Source organism: Giraffa tippelskirchi, chromosome 5, assembly GCF_054371585.1.
Source record: "Giraffa tippelskirchi isolate mGirTip1 chromosome 5, T2T-mGirTip1v1.2.pri, whole genome shotgun sequence".
Taxonomy (NCBI): Eukaryota; Metazoa; Chordata; class Mammalia; order Artiodactyla; family Giraffidae; genus Giraffa; species Giraffa tippelskirchi.
In genome coordinates this window covers 65,398,542-65,420,542 of record NC_137279.1, presented here as the reverse complement: position 1 = coordinate 65,420,542, position 22,001 = coordinate 65,398,542, and the positions used below count along the sequence as shown (strand labels likewise).

At 40.9% G+C, this 22,001-nt stretch overlaps 1 protein-coding gene and 1 long non-coding RNA gene across 7 annotated transcripts in view; one reads left to right on the top strand and one right to left on the bottom strand.

Moving 5' to 3' along the window:
- The window catches only part of RGS13 (regulator of G protein signaling 13), a 46,824-nt gene extending 36,397 nt beyond the window's left edge, over positions 1-10,427 (bottom strand). The window contains exon 1 of the mRNA XM_081490285.1: positions 10,262-10,427. The gene's annotated coding sequence lies outside the window, so the exon portion shown is untranslated. The remainder of the gene's footprint in view (positions 1-10,261) is intronic.
- LOC145506221 (uncharacterized) overlaps positions 1-22,001 on the top strand; it is a 527,653-nt gene that overhangs the window by 311,158 nt on the left and 194,494 nt on the right. The window lies entirely within an intron of this gene.

The following is a 22,001-nucleotide window of genomic DNA, read 5'->3' as shown; positions in this document are numbered from 1 at the left end:
TTGTGTTTCTTAGTTTTTTTCTTGTAATTGATATCTAGTCTCATAGTGTTGTGGTTGGAGAAGATGCTTGCTATGATTTAAATTTTCTTAAATTTACTGAGGTTTGATTTGTGACCCAAGATGTGGTCTGTCTTGGAGAATGTTCCATGTACACTTGAGAAGAAGGTGTATTCTTCTGCATTTGAATGGAATGTACTGAAGATATCAATGAGATCCATCTCATCTAATGTATCATTTAAGACTTATGTTTCCTTATTAATTTTCTGTTTTGATGATCTGTCTATTGGTGTGAGTGGGGTGTTAAAATCTCCTACTATTATTGTGTTACTGTCAATTTCTCCTTTTATGTCTGTTAGTGTTTGTCTTATGTATTGAGGTGCTCCTATGTTGGCTTAATAGATATTTACAGTTGTTATGTCTTCCTCTTGGATTGATCCCTTGATCATTTTGTAGTGTCCTTCCTTATCTCTTGTAATCTTCTTTATTTTAAGGTCTTTTTTGTCTGATAGGAGGATTGCTACTCCAACTTTCTTTTTCTTTCCATTTGCATGGAATATATTTTTCCATCCTCTCAGTTTCAGTCTATATGTGTCTTTAGGTTTGAAGTGGGTTTCTTGTAGACAGCATATATATGGGTCTTGTTTTTGTATCCATTCAGCCAAACTGTGTCTTTTGGTTGGAGCATTTAATCCATTTACATTTAAAGTAATTATTGATATATATGTTCCTATTTCCATTTTCTTAATTGTTTGTCTTTGATTTCATAGATCTTTTGTCTTCTCTTGTATTTCTTGACTATATAAGTCCCTCTAACATTTGTTGTAAATCTGGTTTGGTGGTACTGAATTCTCTTTAACTTTTGCTTGTCTGAAAAGCTTTTTATTTGTCCATCAATTTTGAATGAGATCCTTGCTGGGTACAGTGATCTTGGTTGTAGATTTTTCCCTTTCAGTATTTTAAATACATCCTGCCATTCCCTTCTGGCCTGCAGAGTTTCTGCTGGAAGATCAGCTGTTAAGTGTATGGGGTTTCCCTTGTATGTTACTTGTTGCTTCTCCCTTGCTGCTTTTAATATTCTTTCTTTGTGTTTAGTCTTTTTTATTTTTAATCTTTTTTTCCAGAGTAAAATTAGATTTAATTCCTAGTTTATAAAGTAAAAATGCTGACATATATCAGAAGAGGGCCAGTTAGAGAAGAAACAGGTGCAGTATATTTCAGTGTGTTTCCCCAGGCCCCCGGAGTCCCCAGTGGGCCTGAATAGCTAGTAACAGTGTCCACTGAAGGTAAGCTCTCTATCTTAATTCATGTTGCATCACATACCTTTTATAGTTAGACTGATACCACCATTCATAGAGATTTAAGCCACAATCTGTGTGCCTCTTTTATGAATATTGGACTTTCCTGGAATCCATGTCCTCTCCTCACCAGAGAAAATCCATTTTCCTGCAATGAGCAGGTGTATTTTTCTCCTGAAAGAATACCCAGGACCTTTCAGTGACCCTGGTGGGATTTCTTCCTCAGCTTTAGTCCCTTCTTATCCAAGGGACTCCTGGATTGTAGTTGTTCTGTTTTTTAATCCTGGCTATTCTTTTAAATGCTAGATCAATACAACTAACTGCTTGTGAGACATTTCTATGTGAATATGCCATTGTTGTTATTCACATGCTAAGTCATGTCCACCTCTTTGTGACCCCATGAACTGCAGCACACCAGGCTTCCCTGTCCTTCACTATCTTCCAGAGTTTGCTCAAACTCATGTCCATTGAGTCAGTGATGCCATCCAATCATAATGTCCTCTATCGCCTCCTTCTCTTCTTACCCTCAATCTTTTCCAGCATCAGGGTCTTTTTCAGTAAGTCGGCTCTTCACGTGAGATTGCCAAAACATTGGAGCTTCAGCATCAGTTTCTCCCAATGAGTATTCAGGGTTGGTTTCTTTTAAGGTTGACTGGTTTGATCTCCTTGCAGTCCAGGGGAGTCTCACGAGTTCTCCAGCACCGCAGTTCGAAAGCATCCATTCTTTAGCGCTCTGCCTTCTTTATGGTCCAACTCACATCTAAACGTGACTACTGGAAAAACCATAGCCTTGACTGTACGGACCTTTGTTGGCAAAGTGGTGTCTTTGAATATGTCATTATGAACTCAAATTCAAGGTGTCAAAAGTCAAGTTCTTCATAAATGCTTCTTTTTTTCTAGTCTCTGATCACATACCATTGAGTTTCCTTTTGTGTCTTTCCTCTTTGCTGTCCAGACTGAGACCATTAAAACTTTTTGACTCCTCTCTTGTCCTTAACCTTTGTGTTAAATCCATCAGTTACCATATTGTGCAGCACTTCTTGTATCTGCTTCTGTTGCTCGATTTCTACTCCTTCTATCTTGTTGTAAGCGTTTTGCATCTGAGCCTCAATGGCTATTACGTCCAACTGGTTTTCTTGTGTCTATTCCTTCCATTTTTTTTAAAATTTATTTATTTATTTATTTTTTTATAAATTTATTTATTTTAGTTGGGAGCTAATTACTTTACAATATTGTAATAGTTTTTGCCATACATTGACATGAATCAGCCATGGGTTTACATGTGTTCCCCTTCCTGGACCCCCCACCCACCTCCCTCCCCATCCCATCCCTCTGGGTCATCCCATTGCCCCGGCCCTGAGCCCTTGTCTCAAGCATCGAACATGGAATGGTGTTCTCTTTCACATATGATAATATACATGTTTCAATGCTATTCTCCCAGAACGTCCCACCCTCACCTTCTCCCTCAGAGTCCATAAAATTCTTCTATGCATCTGTGTCTCTTATTCTGTCTCGCATATAGGGTTATCGTTACCATCTTTCAAATTCCATATATATGCATTAGTATACTGTATTGTTGTTTTTCTTTCTGGCTTACTTCACTCTGTATAATGGGCTCCAGTTTCATCCATCTCAGTAGAACCGATTCAAATGTATTTTTTTTAATGGCTGAGTAAATTCCATTGTGTATATGTACCACAGCTTCCTTATCCATTCGTCTGCTGATGGACATCTAGGTTGCTTCCATGTCCTGGCTATTGTAAACAGTGCTGCGATGAACATTGGGGTACACGCGTCTCTTTCAATTCTGGTTTCTTTGGTGTGTATGCCCAGCAGTGGGATTGCTGGGTCATATGGCAGTTCTATTCCCAGTTTTTTAAGGAATCTCCACACTGTTCTCCATAGTGGCTGTACTAGTTTGCATTCCCACCAACAGTGTAAGAGGGTTCCCTTTTCTCCACACCCTCTCCAGCATTTATTGCTTGTAGACTTTTGGATAGCAGCTATTCTGACTGGTGTGAAATGATACCTCATTGTGGTTTTGATTTGCATTTCTCTAATAATGAGTGATGTTGAGCATCTTTTCATGTGTTTGTTAGCCATCTGTATGTCTTCTTTGGAGAAATGTCTGTTTAGTTCTTTGGCCCATTTTTTGATTGGGTCGTTTATTTTTCTGGAATTCAGCTGCAGAAGTTGCTTGTATATTTTTGAGATTAATTGTTTGTCTGTTGCTTCATTTGCTATTATTTTCTCCCATTCTGAAGGCTGTCTTTTCACCTTGCTTATAGTTTCCTTTGTTGTGCAAAAGCTTTTAATTTTAATTAGGTCCCATTTGTTTATTTTTGCTTTTATTTCCAATATTCTGGGAGGTGGGTCATGGAGGATCCTGCTGTGGTTTATGTCGGAGAGTGTTTTGCCTATGTTTTCCTCTAGGAGTTTTATAGTTTCTGGTCTTACGTTTAGATCTTTAATCCATTTTGAGTTTATTTTTGTGTACGGTGTTAGGAAGTGTTCTAGTTTCATTGTTTTACAAGTGGTTGACCAGTTTTCCCAGCACCACTTGTTAAAGAGATTGTCTTTTCTCCATTGTATATTCTTGCCTCCTTTGTCGAAGATAAGGTGTCCATATGTGCGTGGGTTTATCTCTGGGCTTTCTATTTTGTTCCATTGATCTATATTTCTATCTTTGTGCCAGTACCATACTGTCTTGATGACTGTGGCTTTGTAGTAGAGCCTGAAGTCAGGCAGGTTGATTCCTCCAGTTCCATTCTTCTTCCTCAAGATTGCTTTGGCTATTCGAGGTTTCTTATATTTCCGTACAAATTGTGAGATGATTTGTTCTAGTTCTGTGAAAAATACCATTGGTAGCTTGATAGGGATTGCATTGAATCTATAGATTGCTTTGGGTAGTATACTCATTTTCACTATATTAATTCTTCCAATCCATGAACACGGTATATTTCTCCATCTGTTTGTGTCCTCTTTGATTTCTTTCATCAGTGTTTTATAGTTTTCTATATATAAGTCTTTTGTTTCTTTAGGTAGATATATTCCTAAGTATTTTATTCTTTTTGTTGCAATGGTGAATGGTATTGTTTCCATAATTTCTCTTTCTGTTTTCTCATTATTGGAGTATAGGAATGCAAGGGATTTCTGTGTGTTAATTTTATATCCTGCAACTTTACTATATTCATTGATCAACTCTAGTAATTTTCTAGTAGAGTCTTTAGGGTTTTCTATGTAGAGGATCATGTCATCTGCAAACAGTGAGAGTTTTACTTCTTCTTTTCCTATCTGTATTCCTTTTATTTCTTTTTCAGCTCTGATTGCTGTGGCCAAAACTTCCAAAACTATGTTGAATAGTAGTGGTGAAAGTGGGCATCCTTGCCTTGTTCCTGACTTTAGGGGAAATGCTTTCAATTTTTCACCATTGAGGATAATGTTTGCTGTGGGTTTGTCATATATAGCTTTTATTATGTTGAGATATGTTCCTTCTATTCCTGCTTTCTGGAGGGTTTTTATCATAAATGGATGCTGAATTTTGTCAAAGGCTTTTTCTGCATCTATTGAGATAACCATATGGTTTTTTTCTTTCAATTTGTTAATGTGGTGTATTACATTGATTGATTTGCGGATGTTAAAAAAACCTTGCATTCCTGGGATAAAGCCCACTTGGTCATGATGTATCATCTTTTTACTATGATGTTGGATTCTGTTTGCTAGAATTTTATTAAGGATTTTTGCATCTATGTTCATCAGTGATATTGGCCTGTAGTTTTCCTTTTTTGTGACATCTTTGTCTGGTTTTGGAATTAGGGTGATGGTGGCCTCATAGAATGAGTTTGGAAGTTTACCATCTTCTGCAATTTTCTGGAAGAGTTTGAGTAGGATAGGTGTTAGCTATTCTCTAAACTTTTGGTAGAATTCCACTGTGAAGCCGTCTGGTCCTGGGCTTTTGTTTGCTGGAAGATTTCTGATTACAGTTTCGATTTCCGTGCTTGTGATGGGTCTGTTAAGATCTTCTATTTCTTCCTGGTTCAGTTTTGGAAAGTTATACTTTTCTAAGAATTTGTCCATTTCTTCCAAGTTGTCCATTTTATTGGCATATAGCTGTTGGTAGTAGTCTCTTATGATCCTTTGTATTTCTGTGGAGTCTGTTGTGATCTCTCCATTTTCATTTCTAATTTTGTTGATCTGATTCTTCTCCCTTTGTTTCTTGATGAGTCTGGCTAATGGCTTGTCAATTTTGTTTATCTTCTCGAAAAACCAGCTTTTAGTTTTGTTGATTTTTGCTATGGTCTCTTTTGTTTCTTTTGCATTTATTTCTGCTCTAATTTTTAAGATTTCTTTCCTTCTACTGACCCTGGGGTTTTTCATTTCTTCCTTCTCTAGTTGCTTTAGGTGTAGGGTTAGTTGATTTATTTGATTTTTTTCTTGTTTCTTGAGGTACGCCTGTATTGCTATGAACCTTCCCCTTAGTATTGCTTTTACAGTGTCCCATAGGTTTTGGGTTGTTGTGTTTTCATTTTCATTCGTTTCTATGCATAATTTTATTTCTTTTTTGATTTCTTCTGTGATTTGTTGGTTATTCAGAAGCGTGTTGTTTAGCCTCCATATGTTGGAATTTTTAATAGTTTTTTTCCTGTAATTGAGGTCTAATCTTACTGCATTGTGGTCAGAGAAGATGGCTGGGATGATTTCAATTTTTTTGAATTTACCAAGGCTAGATTTATGGCCCAGGATGTGATCTATCCTGGAGAAAGTTCCATGTGCACTTGAGAAAAAGGTAAAATTGATTGTTTTGGAGTGGAAAGTCCTGTAAATATCAATGAAATCTAATTTGTCTATTGTATCATTTAAAGTTTGTGTTTCCTTGTTAATGTTCTGTTTAGTTGATCTATCCATATGCGTGAGTGGAGTATTAAAGTCTCCCACTATTATTGTGTTATTGTTAATTTCCCCTTTCATACTTGTTAGTATTTGCCTTATATATTGTGGTGCTCCTATGTTGGGTGCATATATATTTATGATTGTTACGTCTTCTTGGATTGATCCTTTGATCTTTATGTAGTGTCCTTCTTTGTCCCTTTTCACATCCTTTATTTTAAAGTCTATTTTATCTGAAATGAGTATTGCGACTCCTGCTTTCTTTTGGTCTCCGTTTGCATGAAATATGTTTTTCCATCCCTTCACTTTCAGCCTGTGTGTGTCCCTAGTTTTGAGGTGGGTCTCCTGTAGACAGCATATATAGGGGTCTTGTTTTTGTATCCATTCAGCAAGCCTTTGTCTTTTGGTTGGGGCATTCAACCCATTTACATTTAAGGTAATTATTGATAAGTATGATCCCGTTGCCATTTACTTTGTTGTTTTGAGTTCGTGTTGAAACATCCTTTCTGTGTTTCCTGTTTAGAGAAGATCCTTTAGCATTTGTTGGAGAGCTGGTTTGGTGGTGCTGAATTCCCTCAGCTCTTGCTTGTCTGTAAAGCTTTTGAATTCTCCTTCATATCTGAATGAGATCCTTGCTGGGTACAGTAATCTGGGTTGTAGATTATTCTCTTTCATTACTTTAAGTATGTCCTGCCATTCCCTTCTAGCCTGAAGGGTTTCTATTGAAAGATCAGCTGTTATCCTTATGGGGATCCCCTTGTGTGTTATTTGTTGTTTTTCCCTTGCTGCTTTTAATATTTGTTCTTTGTGTTTGATCTTTGTTAATTTGATTAATATGTGTCTTGGGGTGTTTCGCCTTGGGTTTATCCTGTTTGGAACTCTCTGGGTTTCTTGGACTTCTGTGACTATTTCTTTCCTCATTTTAGGGAAATTTTCAACTATTATCTCCTCGAGTATTTTTTCATGGCCTTTCCTTTTATCTTCTTCTTCTGGGACTCCTATGATTCGAATGTTGGGGCGTTTCATATTGTCCCAGAGGTCCCGGAGGTTTTCCTCATTTCTTTTCTTTTTTCTTTTTTCCTCTCTGCTTCGTTTATTTCCATCATTCTATCTTCTACCTCACTTATCCTATCTTCTGCCTCCGTTATTCTACTGTTGGTTCCCTCCAGAGTGTCTTTTATCTCCTTTATTTCATTATTCATTCTATATTGACTCCTTTTTATTTCTTCTAAGTCCTTGATAAACATTTCTTGCATCTTCTCAATCTTTGTCTCCAGGCTATTTATCTGTAACTCCATTTTGCTTTCAAGATTTTGGATCATTTTTATTATCATTATTCTAAATTCTTTTTCAGATAGATTCCCTATCTCCTCCTCTTTTGTTTGGTTTTGTGGGCATTTCTCATTTTCCTTTACTTGCTGAGTATTTCTCTGCCTTTTCATCTTGTTTAGATTGCTGTGTTAGGCGTGGCCCTTCTGTATTCTGGTAGTATGAAGTTTCTCTTTATTGTGGAGGTTCCTCACTGCGGTTGGGGTTGGACAGGTGGCTTGTCAAGGCTTTCTGGTTGAGGGAGCTTGTGTCGCTGTTCTGGTGGGTGGAGCTGGATTTCTTCTCTCTAGAGTGCAATGGAGTGACCAGTATTAATTTTTGAGATGTCTATGGATTTGGTGTGCCTCTGGGCAGCCTGTATATTGATGCTCAGGTCTATGTTCCTGCGTTGCTGGAGAATTTGCGTGGTATGTCTTGCTCTGGAACTTATTGGCTCTTGGGTGGAGCTTGGTTTCAGTGTATATATGGAGGCTATTGGATGGTCTCTTATTAATTAATGTTTCCCCTGGCTTTCAGTCTTATTCTTGCAGTAGCCTCAAGACTTCTCCTTCCATACAGCCTCAATAATAAAACTTTTAGGTTAATGGTGAAAAGATTCTCCACAGTGAGGGATACCCAGAAAGGTTCACTGAGTTACATGGAGAGATGAGGTGGGGGGGGGGGTTGAGGTGACCAGGAGGGGAAGAGGGGAATTCAAATGTGGAGAGAGCAATCTAGCCAGTAAGCACTTCCCTCTGTGCTTTCCACAGTTTGGAACCCTCAGAGTGGTTCACAGAGATACATAGAGAGGGGGAGGAAGGAAATAGAGGTGAGCATGAGTAGAAAGGGAGGAATCAAGAGGGGAGAGAGAGATCTGGGCAGTATCCTGTGCCTGAAGTGTTCTCCGGTACCCAGAACACCCTCAGAGATTCACAGAATTGGGTTGAGAAGAGAAGGAGGAGGGTGGGAGATAGAGGTTCCCTGGGGGAGAAGAAAGAGCATCAATAGGGGGAGAGAGTGATCAGGCCAGTGATCACACTCCTGAGTAACAATGGGTCCTAAAGATTGGGTTCTTAAATGTACAAAATTGATATCAAATATGTAAAACAAAGATTAAAAATCTAGAGTAGAGGTTAGACTCTTATAAAACTTACAATATAAAAAAAAGAAAAGGAAACTGTAAAAAGAAAAAAAACAGTAAAACAGTAAAAAAAGAAACAGTAAAAAAAAGTAAAACAGGAAAAAAACATTAAAAAAAGAAAACACAAAAGGTGTAAGATATATGCATGTAGTTTGCTTCAAAAATAGGGGTTTTTTTTTTGCAAGTTAATAGTGGGTTATGAAAATGAAAGTTAAAGGTGTAATAGAGGACTTGAAGAAAAAGGAAAGAGAAAAAAAATTTTTTTTAATTTTAAAAAAAAATTAAAAAAAAAATAATAATAGTAAAAAAATATATATCCCGGACTTTCTCTGGAGCTGTTGTGAGCAGTGTGGGATCTGCTCAGTTTCAGATAGATCCTTATTCCTGCTTATACTTTTCAAGATATAGGTCCTTTTCAATGCAGTCGGTATTAACTACAGGGATTTTAATCTGTTGGCCTGTCCCTTCCAAAGCGCTTCCCTCTGTTTATTTGGCTTCTGTTTGGAGATCTCTTCAGTATCTAATTTCCGCCCTGCAACAAAGCGGTGGAGGTGATCTGTTTAGGTTCGCTTGTTCAATCGTGCTGTGGGGAGGAAGGAACACTGCAAATCTGGCGTGTGTGTGGTAAGCTCGCAGTGTCTCGGCGGCACTGGGTTCGCCCCCCCTCACGGCGTGTGTGCTTTCCCCATCTACCCTGCTCAGGCTTCAGGTTACTCGGCCGGGGAGCGGGCCCTGAGCTGCGTGCACTTCCCAGGTCTAAGCCGCTCAGGTTCAGGCTCCCGGTTACTCCACAAAGGCGCAGACTCGGTTTCGCCCGCGGCTTGTGCCGTTCCCGGTCGGAGCTGCTCAGGCGGCCAGGAGTTTGGCGAGCGCGCTCTCCCCTGTTGGGGCGGTGCGGCTTATCACCTCCCTGGTCCCCGCCTCGGTTTACGGGCGCGCCCGGCTCCGGTGTGCTTTGTGTCGGTTCTGGGGAGCTGGTCTCTGGCTGCGACCCTCCCGGCGGCTGTCGACCCTCTGGGATCTCAGGCAGTCTTTGCTTAGAAACTGGGAGCCTGTTTGCAATTTGGTAGGGGGTGCCCTCTCTGGGGCCGAGTTTGCCCCTCTCCGGCTCTGGCGGGCCCCGCCTGCCCGCTGTATCCGGCAGGGGATGGGGCGGTCCACAGCCGGCTAGCTCTCCTCTGGTATCGCTCAGTCCTTTCTTCTGTGAGCGGGCCGGCAGTGCCTTAGAGTTGGGCTTTTCGCGGGATAGTTCTCTCTCTGGCTGTCCCACAGTTTAGGTTACTATCTCACGTTAGCTCCCTCAGATTGCCCTCGGGGCACTCGGGCCCAGTCCTTACCCTAGGCAGTGCCGCCCGCTCCTCTCCTTTCAGCCCCCACTTGCTGGTGGCGGATGATTCGAGCGTCTGGGGTTCTTTGCTGGGAGTTGCCCCAGGCACGTAATCTGTGGATTTTATTTATTTTTTCCTCCCAGTTACGTTGCCCTCCGAGATAAGAAATCTTCCCCCACACCCGCCAGTGAGAGGGTTTCCTGGCGCTTGGAAATTCCTCCTCCTCTACGACTCCCTCCCCGGGACGGGTCTCCGTCCCTAACTCCTTTGTCTCTCTTTTTATCTTTTATAATTTCTCCTACCTGCTTTTGAAGATAATGCGCTGTCTTTGTGGAAGCCTGACGTCCTCTGCCAGCCTTCAGAAGTAGTTTTGTGAAGTTTGGTCAGCGTTCAGATGTTCTTTCGATAAATTTGTGGAGGAGAGAGTGGTCTCCCCGTCCTATTCCTCCGCCATCTTAGCCCCGCCCTGTTTAGTCTTTTTTAGTTTGATTAGTATGTGTCTTGGCATGCTTCTCCTTGGGTTTATCCTGTTTGGGACTCTTTGTGCATCTTGGACTTGATTGACTATTTCCATGTTAGGGAAATTTTCAACTATAATCTCTTCAAAAAATTTCTCATACCCTTTCTTTTTCTCTTCTGTAGAAGGAATCAATAGCAGAATATCTGAAGCAGAAGAGTGAATCAATGAGCTGGAAGATAAAATGTTGGAAATAACTTCCAGAGCAGAATAAAGTAAAAAGAATGAAAAGAACTGAGGATAGTCTCGGAGACCTCTTGGACAATATCAAATGCACTTCTTATTATTTTATTTTTACTCTCTGTCAAGGCCCTGGGTTGCTTGGTAGGATGAACAATACTATCTGGAGATTAGAAACAATACTATCTGGAGATTAGAAACAATACTATCTGGAGATTAAAATTGCTAAATTGCAATGCCTAGAAATACCTTGGAGAGTGAAACACGCCTGACAAAAGAGGGTCAAAAAAAAAAAAACAACTATTATGAAACAGTGGTAATTAAGGAATATTCCAGTTAGGTCTGTTTTGAGTCAAGCAGTACGGCAAAGGGAATTGCAATGCCTAGAAATACCTTGGAGGGTCAAACATGCCTGAGAAAAGAGGGTCAAAAAAAAAAACTATTATGAAACAGTGCTAATTAAGGAATATTCCACTTAGGTCTGTTTTGAGTCAAGCAGTACTGCAAAGGGACTGTGTGGCTTTGTTTTTAGGCTGCAGTTTATTGATTCTGGCTGCGGCATCTGCTAATTGGCAGAGCTGTTCTTAGCTGACAAATGTGCATTTGGTTGTAGAGAATGAGAAATTAAATGTTTTGTCTGTTTTTCTAGAGAAAGGAAACTCTGCTGAGGAGAAGTTAAACCTTCTCCAGGCTTAAGCCTCTTTTCAGGTGGGCCATGTGCAAGGTCACTTGACTGGCACTGGGATTCACACTGCGCACACACACACACACACACACACGTGGGCCATGTGCAAGGTCACTTGACTGGCGCTGGGATTCACACTGTGCGCACACACACACACACACACACAGACACACACACACACACAGACACACACACACACACACACACAGACACAGACACAGACACACACACACACACACACACACACACACACACACTCCTTTGGGCCCATCGGTGATGGATACCTCAGCACATTGCAGGCAGGTTTCCGGAGGCCATGCCTGGTTGAAATGGGGCTGTGAGGGCTAGGGCTTCCAGGCTGACATGCAGCACAATTCATCTAGTAAGTTAACTAGCTGGCACCTTGGTCTCTGAGAGGCTGTGATGGCATGTGGATGTCAGTGGTATCAGAGATGGAGGGGTTGGCAGACAAGCACTGGAAGCTGCTGTGGGAGAGGAGTGACATTTCATGTGAAGGAAGACACAGAGCACACATCTCTAAACATGTTCAGAGCTCACAAAGAACAGACGCTGAGAGGCAGGGCCCCAATCCTGCGCAGGTGATACATTCCATGGTGACACAAGACCCAGGGCTTGGCTTAATGCTCTGCTTCAATGGTCTTAGAATTCTTCTACTTTTTTTTTTTTAAACAAAAGACTCTTTGTTTTAATTTTGTATTAGGCCCCACAAATTCGTTAGCTGGTCTTGCTGGAAGGGGAAATAAAAGATCAAGAGATAGATGCCAGGAGGCTAATTTTGTATAAATTCTAGTCTGGGCTGTGGAAAATCCTGTTCCCTGTAATAGGGTTTAGAGAGATGGCATTAAATAATCCTCCTGACTTTATGATTGGATAAAGAGGCTGGAGGTCATTGGACCCTGAAGTTGTTGAGAGGAGAGAGGCTGCATACTGGAGCTGAGAGTGATGGTTATGGTGGAGTGAAGGGCAGCTTTGAATGTCACATGGGGGGAGCACTGAGATGAGGGGGCGGGGTCCAAGGAGGAAGCACAGCAGTGGCCACCACCACCGGGGGTGAGATCCACAGCAGGGCGCTTCCAAGTGGCCTGGGCCTTTGCAGCTGACCTAATTAGAAGGTCTGAGGAGTAAAGACAATTTGCAGAGTTCCCCGGCCTTTGCCTTGCTTGGTGCTCAAGAGGAAGTCACTTAACTTTTCAGTATTTCAGATTCCTTATCAGTAGAAGGATTTTTCTCCTCACTGCTCTCAGACTAACAGTTTAGCGTGATAAAATCTGTCAAGTCCTCAAGCCCTGGGAGACAGGCTCTCTATCAGTCAGGATGGTAGCCTGCTCCTTTCAGCAGAAAGTGAATTTGGGATCTTGCAGAATCACCCTGGAGAATGTGGTCTGAAGAAGTTTAGGAGTTCAAGTGTTCTGCTTATCAGTTCTGTAGGGAAAGGGCTTATGTGCTGTCCACATCCTCTCCCCAAATCTCCTGTGCATTATCTAGTTGTATTTCCTCACCAAGTAAAGTATGGGGTCAGACCCAGACCTCCATTCTCTCAGATACTGTGGTTGGGGCCTGCTTAATCTAGAGAATTCATAAAAATAACAGCCAGTGGCCTCTCAGGGGTACTACAGACAGTTTAGGTCAACTGCTTCAATTTACAAATGAGAAAATGGGAAGAGAAGAAGGTCGTGGGTGGCCCAGGTCACACAGTGAAGTGTGCAGAGCTGTGTCCAGTGACCAGATGTTTGACTTCTGGTCTAAGGGTTTTCCCTGATATCACATGTCTCCTGGGCACTCAGGCCCACAGTCAGTAGATTTGCGGAGTTCTGCTGCATTTCTTGTTTACACATGTCCCAAGGTTATCATGGAGTGCCTATTGATCAGAGTGATAATAATAGTGATAAGTACCCATTTATATAGGGCCTGTGATGGGCACAGTGAGCTCAGAACTTCACCCAATCCTTTTAACCACCTTTGAAGGGAGAGCTTGTTACTTTCACTTTCCAGAGGAGAAGACTAGGACTCAATATCGCATGGCTCTTAGTTAGCAGATTCTAGGTTTCATCAGCCTTCTAGCAGTTGTGGCAGCTCTTCTCTGACAGGCTGCCGTGCAGTTAGTGGGGGCCCTTCCATCCCATCCTCTGCTAAGCAAGAGCTGGAGCTGGAGTGTGTGTTAGTTCATGGTATTTCGTTTCATCATTTTTTTTCCGGTTGATAACAGAAGACTTAATCCAGGTGAAAGAAATGGAAGTAGACAAGAGGTATGAGGCTACTTTATAGAAATATTATGGTGATTTGTGTATAATTGTCAATTACCTGGAAGACACCGTCAAGCAAAATAATTTGATTATAAGAAAGGGCAATGTTTGAAGTCAATACAAGCAGACCTGACTAGAAATTGAAAGGAAAGGGAAGACTTCTAGGTTGTGCTCGCCCAGGACGTTCAGGCTTTAGGATGCTTGTCAGGGCCTTCATGTTCACCCCCCTGCTGGGCGTGGCGCAGAGCAGGAGCGTGGTGATGCCTGTCTGGGGAGGTGTAGAGACATGGTGGGCCTCCCTCCTGTAGCTCTTTGCCAAACACATTCAGAGCAGAGGACATGCTCCCTACAATTGAACTCAAGGCCCTCTGTCACCATTGTCATTTGTGTTAAACAGTAAGGCCAACAGCCTTCGTTTACCTAAACTCATGTTGTTTTCCCCCCCTGGAAGCTTCTTGGTCAGCTGAGGCTGCTGTAAATACAGTGAAGTGTAAAATAACCACACAGGTTCCTGTTTGATGAGCGGAGTGTGGTTTCTCATTACTCCCCAGGGGCCACTTGTAATGAGAAATTGGACTTGTAAGCCTTGAAACTTTTCCACTCACCACTCTGTATGTCTTGCATTATTTTGCCTTTTAAAATTAGCATGCTATTTTAGACAATGAAGAGAGCAGGCTTTAGAAGCATAACGGAGCATCTGCTTTACAGAAACTGCTAAGCAGTCTCTGTTCACATTGAGTTTTGACTTATTACCCAGAATAGGAAAATATGCAAATGCAGAACATGTGTATTGACTGTACTTTTGCCTTGAGGCTCTTTTGTATTACATATCTAATGGATGGATATTTGTGTGTGGGTTTGATCCCTATTTCTCCATATGACTGTGCTTTTGGATTCTGGACTGTGGCATGCCCTGGAAGGCATGATGCTTCTTTTAGCTGGTACCCGGCACCTTGTACTGTGCCCTCAGCACTGGACCATGAAATAGATTTTGTGTTAATAATGATCATCCTTTATAAATACTAAGTTCTCACTGCAACTTGAAGAAATCAGAAGAGTGAAAAAGTCTTTTCTGATGCCGTGGTGCCCCTTGTTTGAGCCCTACAAGCATGCTGTGCTTACTTCCACATTTACTGGGCTTGTCATGAGTCCTCTATTTGCATATTCAAGTGTCTGTCTCCTTCACTAGACTCTTAAGCTGTTTGAGAATAGAGTCTGTGCCAGCCTTGTTCATTTTTGGGTCCTCAGAGCATATTAGTGCAAAACCCTCAGTGGGCATGCAAATAAATATTTGTTTAGTTGTTTTGGTACCTTTAATTTAATATTGTTAGTACTTTTAATATGCTGAGCATTGCAAATCATTTTAAACACATTTTCCCATGTAATCTTCACAATAACCACATGGGAATGTTATTGATCTTCATATTACAGAAAATAAATCCAGAATTCAGATAAGGTAAGCAGCCTGCCAAGATCTTCCAGCTGAGCCACATAATTGGGAACTGAGTCTGAGTGACTGCAAAGCACTCACCTTCTGGTCTGCCCCACACTGCTGTGTGTGGCAGAAGGTAAAGTGATATAAAAGTCACTCGAGATGCTGATGGAAATGTACAAAACACAGAGTGGGGAGGTGTGTGGACACACTGGCAAAAGGATGTTGGTAAGAGATGTGACCCCTTCAAAATTTTCACAGAGAAGTTCTTCTCATTGAAGTATTTTTTTTAATTAAAATATGTCTTGTGTATTTGCTACTGAAAATAAGGCCTCAGTACCAACTGAAGATAAGCCTAGATACATTATGTCTACTAGATTTTTTTAAAATTTTAGTTGGAGGCTAATTACTTCACAATATTGTAGTGGTTTTTGCCATACATTGTCATGAATCAGCCATGGGTGTACATGTGTTCCCCATCCTGAACCTCCCTCCCATCTCCCTCCCCATCCCATCCCTCAGGGTCATCCCAGTGCACCAGCCCTGAGCACCCTGTCTCATGCATTGAATTTGGACTGGCGATCTGTTTCACATATGATAATATACTGTTTCAATGCCATTCTCCCAAATCATCCCACCCTCACCATCTCCCACAGAGTCCAAAAGACTATTCTATACATCTGTGTCTCTTTTGCTGTCTCGCATATAGGGTTATCATTCAGTTCAGTTCAGTTCAGTCGCTCAGTCGTGTCCGACTCTATGCGACCCCATGGATTGCAGCACACCAGGCCTCCCTGTCCATCACCAACTCCTGGAGTTTACCCAAACCCATATCCATCGAGTTGGTCTTTCTAAATTCCATATATATGCGTTAGTATACTGTATTGGTGTTTTTCTTTCTGGCTTACTTCACTCTATATAATAGGCTCCAGTTTCATCCACCTCATTAGAACTGATTAGAAGTATTTTTTTGCTCCTTAGATACAGAAGCTAGATAAGGCATGTTTTGTTCATTGTTTCTGACTTTGGAGTCAATGTACATGGATATCATAATTATAGGTGAGGGTGGCAAAATCATTACTACTTGATTTAATTGAGATTATTGAATCCATTCTAATTCTGATAATGATAGTGGGAGAGATTGAGGGTTGGGGGCAAAATGGAGAACACAAGGTAATACAAAGCACCTCTTATTTTCACAGGTCTACAGTATAATGAGGAATAAGAAAAATAATCAAGTCAGGATACAATAAAATGGAGTACAATAATTTTGGAAAAATGATTCAGGATAGAGAGGGTATACAAGAAATAAGAAATTATATATGATATGGAAGAGGTAGTATTGAGATAGTTCTTGAAAAATGGATGAACTCTGATAGTTGGGTATTTGAAGGTGATTAATGACATGGCAGAAAGCGATGAGGATCTAAAAAGCCTCTTGATGAGGGTGAAGGAAGAGAGTGAAAGAGTGGCTTAAAACTGAATATTAAAAAAACTAAGTTCATGGCATCTGGCCCCATTATTTCATGGCAAATAGATGGGATAAGGTGGAAATAGTGACAGATTTCCTCTTCTTGGGCTTTAAAATCATTGTGTATGGTGACTGCAGCCATGAAATCAGAATACGTTTGCTTCTTGGCAGGAAAGCTATGACAAATCTAGACAGTGTGTTGAAAAGCAGAGACATTGCTCTGCTGACGAAGGTCCGTATAGTCAAGGCTATGGTCTTCCCAGGGGTCATGAACAGTTGTGAGAGCTGGACTGTCAAGAAGGTGGAGTGCCAAAGAATTGATGCCTTTGAACTGTGGTGCTGAAGAAGACTCTTGAGAGTCCCTTGGAGAGCAAAGAGATCTAACCCGTCAATCTTAAGGGAAATCAACCCTGAATACTTGTTAGAAGGACTGATGCTGAAGCTGAAACTCCAGTATTTTGGTCGTTAGATGCAAACAGCTGACTCACTGGAAAAGTTCCTGATACTGGGAAAGATTGAGGGCAGAAGGAGAAGGGACATCAGAGGACGAGAGAGCTGGATGGCGTCACTGATGCAAGGGACATGAACTTGGGCAAACTTTGGGAGATGGTGAGGGACAGGGAGGCCTAACGTGCTGCAGTCCATGGGGTCATAAAGAGTTGGACACGACTGGGTGGTGACTGAACAACAACAACATGATCTCTGCCTTTAAGAACAGGTAAGGCTTTTTGGCAGAAATGAGCACCACGGGAACAGAGAAAACACATTCTGCTGCAGCATTATTATAGTAGTACCTGAGATATGGAAGCAACCAACATGTCCATGGTTAAAGAAGGTGTGGTATGTATGCATGTACATGCAATGGAATACTACACAGCCATAAAAAGAATGAAATCTTGCCATTTGTGACAACACTGATGGACCTAGAGGGTATTATGCCAAGTGAAATAAATCAGACAAAGACAAATACTGCATGAGTCCACTTCAATGTGAAACTTAAAATACGAACAAACAAACATAACAGAAACAGACACATCGATACAAAGAACAAATTTATGGATGCCAGAGGAAACAGGAGGTGGGTAGGAGAAATAGGGGAAGGAGATTAAGAGGTACAAACTTCCAGTCATAAAGAGTCACAGGGATGTAATGTATATAGCACAGTAATATAGTCAGTAATATTATAATAGCTTTGCATGGTGACAGATGTTTACTAGACTCACAGTGGTGATCAGTTGTATAAAAATATCAAATCACTGTGTTGTATGCCTGAAACTAATACATGTTGTAAGTCAGCTACACCTCAATTTAAAAAAAAAGAGATAATTATGCAAGATAATATTGAGAAGATACTGTGGGACTGTGTCTTTCTGGGGAAATCGTGAAGACTTCCCGGATGAGTGAATGGCAGCCCAGGAACCTGGGGTTGTAGATTGTGTTGATCTGACCCTTGAAGGTTTGTTCCAAAAAAGGATCCAAAGAGGGTTAAAGATACACAGGAAGCTCAGTTAACGTAAGCTCCTCTGGTTCACTGACTCAGTCTTCACAGGGATTCAGGATGCTTGAGTATGGAACCCACACTGTCGGGAAGGGAAAAGGATTCTTCCTAAACAACGCAGTGTACTGTCACACTGCTCTTCAGAGCTGGCACAGAAGAGTCTGGCAGCATTTGGATTGGATTATATTGAAAGCACGTCAGAGACTGAATAATTAAAACCACTTTAAAGGGAAGTCTGATTTCCCTCTGGCAATGCTCTTATGATTCTGGCACAAATACGTTTTTCAAGTTAAATTATGTTTTATTCTCCATTTAAAATTTGTCATGGTAAATAATCCTTTCTCAATTGGCAGTATCTTGAACGTAAGAAAAAGTGGATGCTGTCTGAATATTAGGCAGCCAGTCCTGGTGTGGAATCAAGTAGCTTTTCCTTAAATGGAGATTGTAAAACTAATAAAGTAACACATATAACCCAACTCCAGAAGTATTTCCATGGCGAGGATGACCAGAGATACTTTTGCTCATAGAAGGAAATGGGATAGTAAAGATGTTAATTAGCTGTACTATGGTAACAGTTTTCACTTTTTTTTTTTTTTAGCAACCCTAAACTTCACCATTCTATACCTCTACAACTCTGTGTTGCTGGCTATGAAAATGCAAATCACATGGAGACATAGTTATTAAAATTTTTCAGCAGCTTTATTGAGAAATAGTTTATATACCATAAAATTTACTCATTTTGAAACCAAAATCTAATTTCAGAACATATCTGTCAATCCCCAAAGATTGAGTGCCCATTGCAGCCTCTCTCCAGCCCTTGGCAACCACTGGTCTACTTTCTCTCTCTACAGATTCATCTTTTCTGAGCATTTCATAATAAAATATCCTTGATTGAATTCTGTGAGGTCATGTCTATGGGGAATGTATATGTATTTTTCTTTTTTTTTTTTTTTTAGTATATGTGCTGCCGAAGCGAGCACTATTTTTCTTTTTTTAAGAGTAAAAAAATAAAGAGTCTGTTAGTTCCCTGACAACTAAGGAAGGCAAAATTAGCATTATTCTTTCAGGAGCAAATCATAACATTAAAGGTTATAGTCTCTATAGGAACCATAGCTACTGAACTAAGAAAGAGCAGAAGCTATTCATGTAGAGATGAAGAAATGAAACAAATAAATTAGATGCCAAGACATATCACCTGAGAGATGAAAATGTTGATTGATAATCCCTCTGTTGGTTTTTCAATGAGAAAAGAAATACTTATTCAGATCATTTTAAGTCCATCCTGAGTTGTAGTTGATCTTGATTTTAAATGTTGGACATATTGGCTCAGGTGTTTTTCTGAGTCAGAAGGAGACGTAATACACACCATATTGAATCCTATGCTGGCCATATGTGTGCATGCAAAAAGCCTGCTGAGCAGGCACCAGGAATTCCCAGGCTGCCAGTGTCTTATCACCACTGGTGGGTTGTCTATGAAGAACACGGCAACTGTTCTCTCTAGCTGTGATCAATACTTGGGGTGGCTGTTCTTTGTCATATCTCACTGTGTTTTAAGGAAAGTGGATGTCTTTTAAAAGGAAAGCAAATTTATTTTAGGTTTCTTGGTCATTTCTTTAGATAGGAGCATTTTATCTAATGTATTAGTTTGCCAGAGCTGCTGTAACAAATACCACAAACTGGATGGCTTAAAGACAAAAATTTATTGTCTCGCAGTTCCAGAGGCTGGGAATCCAAGATCAAGATGTCAGCAAGGTTGGTTCCTTCCCAGGGCTTTGGGGGAGGATCATTCCCACAACTCTCTCTCAGCTTCTGGAGGTTTGCTGGAAATCTCTGCCATCCTTTGGCTACCAGAATCATCGCCCCAGTCTCTGCCCTCATCCTCCCAGGGTGTTCCCTGGAGGGCATGTCTGTCTGTGTCCAGGTTTCCCCCTATTCCAGTGTGATTTTGTCTTAACTTATTGCATCTGCAGTCACACTGTTTCCAAATTAGATCACATTCTGTGGTACTGGGGATTAGGATTTCAATCTATGAACGTCTAGGGGACAGAATTCAATAGGTAATGCCTAATAATAATAATAATAATAAAAACAAGTACACAGCATAGAATGTGCCACACACCGTTCTGCCAAGCACTTCCAAATGTTAACTCAGTTAATTCTCATAAAAACCCTATGATATGGGTACTGCTGCTGCTGCTGCTGCTGCTAAGTCGCTTCAGTCGTGTCCGACTCTGTGCGACCCCATAGACGGCAGCCCACCAGGCTCCCCTGTCCCTGGGATTCTCCAGGCAAGAACACTGGAGTGGGTTGCCATTTCCTTCTCCAATGCGTGAAAGTGAAGTCGCTCAGTCGTCCGACTCTTCGCGACCCCATGGACTGTAGCCTACCAGGCTCCTCCATCCATGGGATTTTCCAGACAAGAGTACTGGAGTGGGGCGCCATTGCCTTCTCCGGATATGGGTATTAGTATTATCCTTTCTTTATATATTTAAAAAATTGAGGCACCAAAGGGTCATACAGCTTTCAAATAGTGAGTTTTGGGTTAGAACCCAAGCTATCTGGCTCCAATGTACCTTCTCTTATATGCCAAAGTACACAGTGCCACTTCTAGGTATTCATAATCTGTCCAGATTGCTTTTATATTATAAAATTTTATAGGTAATGAAGAGTTTATGACCCTAATCTCTTTTTAAAATTTTTTTATTGGAGTATAGTTGTTTTACAATGTTGTGATGGTTTCTGTTGTACATCAATGTGAATCAGTCATAACCTTCCTCTCCTCCCCCCATTCCACCTCTCTAGCTTGTCACTAAACACCAGACTGGGATCCCTGTACTAAACAGCTTGGTATCTGTGATAGTGTATATGCATCAGTGATACTTTCACAGTTTGTCTCACCCTCTCCTTCCCCTGCTATGTCCATCAGTCCATTGTCTGTGTCTGTGTCTCCATTTCTTCTCTGTAAGTAGGTTTATCAGTACTGTTTTTCTAGATTCCATATATATGTTAATATACAGTATTTGTTTTTCTCTTTCTGACTTACTTCACTCTATATAACAGGCTCTAGGTTCATCCAGCTCACTACAACTGACTCAAATTCATTCCTTTTGGCCACTGAGTAATATTTCGTTGTATATATATACCACAGGGCTTCCCAGGTGGTCCCAGTGATAAAGAACCTACCAGCCAATGCAGGAGACATAAGAGATATGGGTTCAATTTGTGGGTCAGGAAGATCCCGTCGAGGAGGGCATGAAAACTCACTCCAGTATTCTTGCCTGGAGAATCCCATGAACAGAGGAGCCTGGCGGGCTACAGTCCAGTGGGTCGCAAAGAATTGGACACAACCGAGCAACTTAGCATGCACACATCACAACTTCTTTACCCGCTCATCTGTTGATGGACATCTAGGTTGCTTCTATGTCCTGGCTATTGTGAATAGTGCTGCAATGAATGTAGGACCACATGTGTCTTTTTGAATTGTAGTTTTCTCAGGGTATATGCCCAGGAGTGAGATTGTGGGGTCATATGGTAGTTTTTTTCCTAGTACTTTTAAGGAATCTCCATATTGTTCTCCATAATGGCTATATCAATTTATATTCACCCCCAATCTCTTTAGATGGTTTTATGAAAGGAATTGTATTCCTCCTCTACAGAGAAAGATAGTTTATATAGATTCAGAATGGTCCTTGATGTCCCTGTTAAAGAGAAAATATGTTAAGCTGATGAACTGACTTATTGTAATATGTATACACTTATATTAGGTTAAGCCATATAAAATTATCTTTTTATAAGATAATAATCCTAGTTTATTTAATAATTTGATGTGATTCAAACTAATATATTTACCTATGTTTAAAGCCGACTATTTTGGGCTTCCAAGACTTGTCTTTGCAGACAAAGTTGCAGATTGCCTCATTTCTTCAGAAATTTCTTTACCCTCCGTACTCCCCTGCCCCAGCCTGTCCCAAGCATCAGGTCTGCAGCTCTCTTTG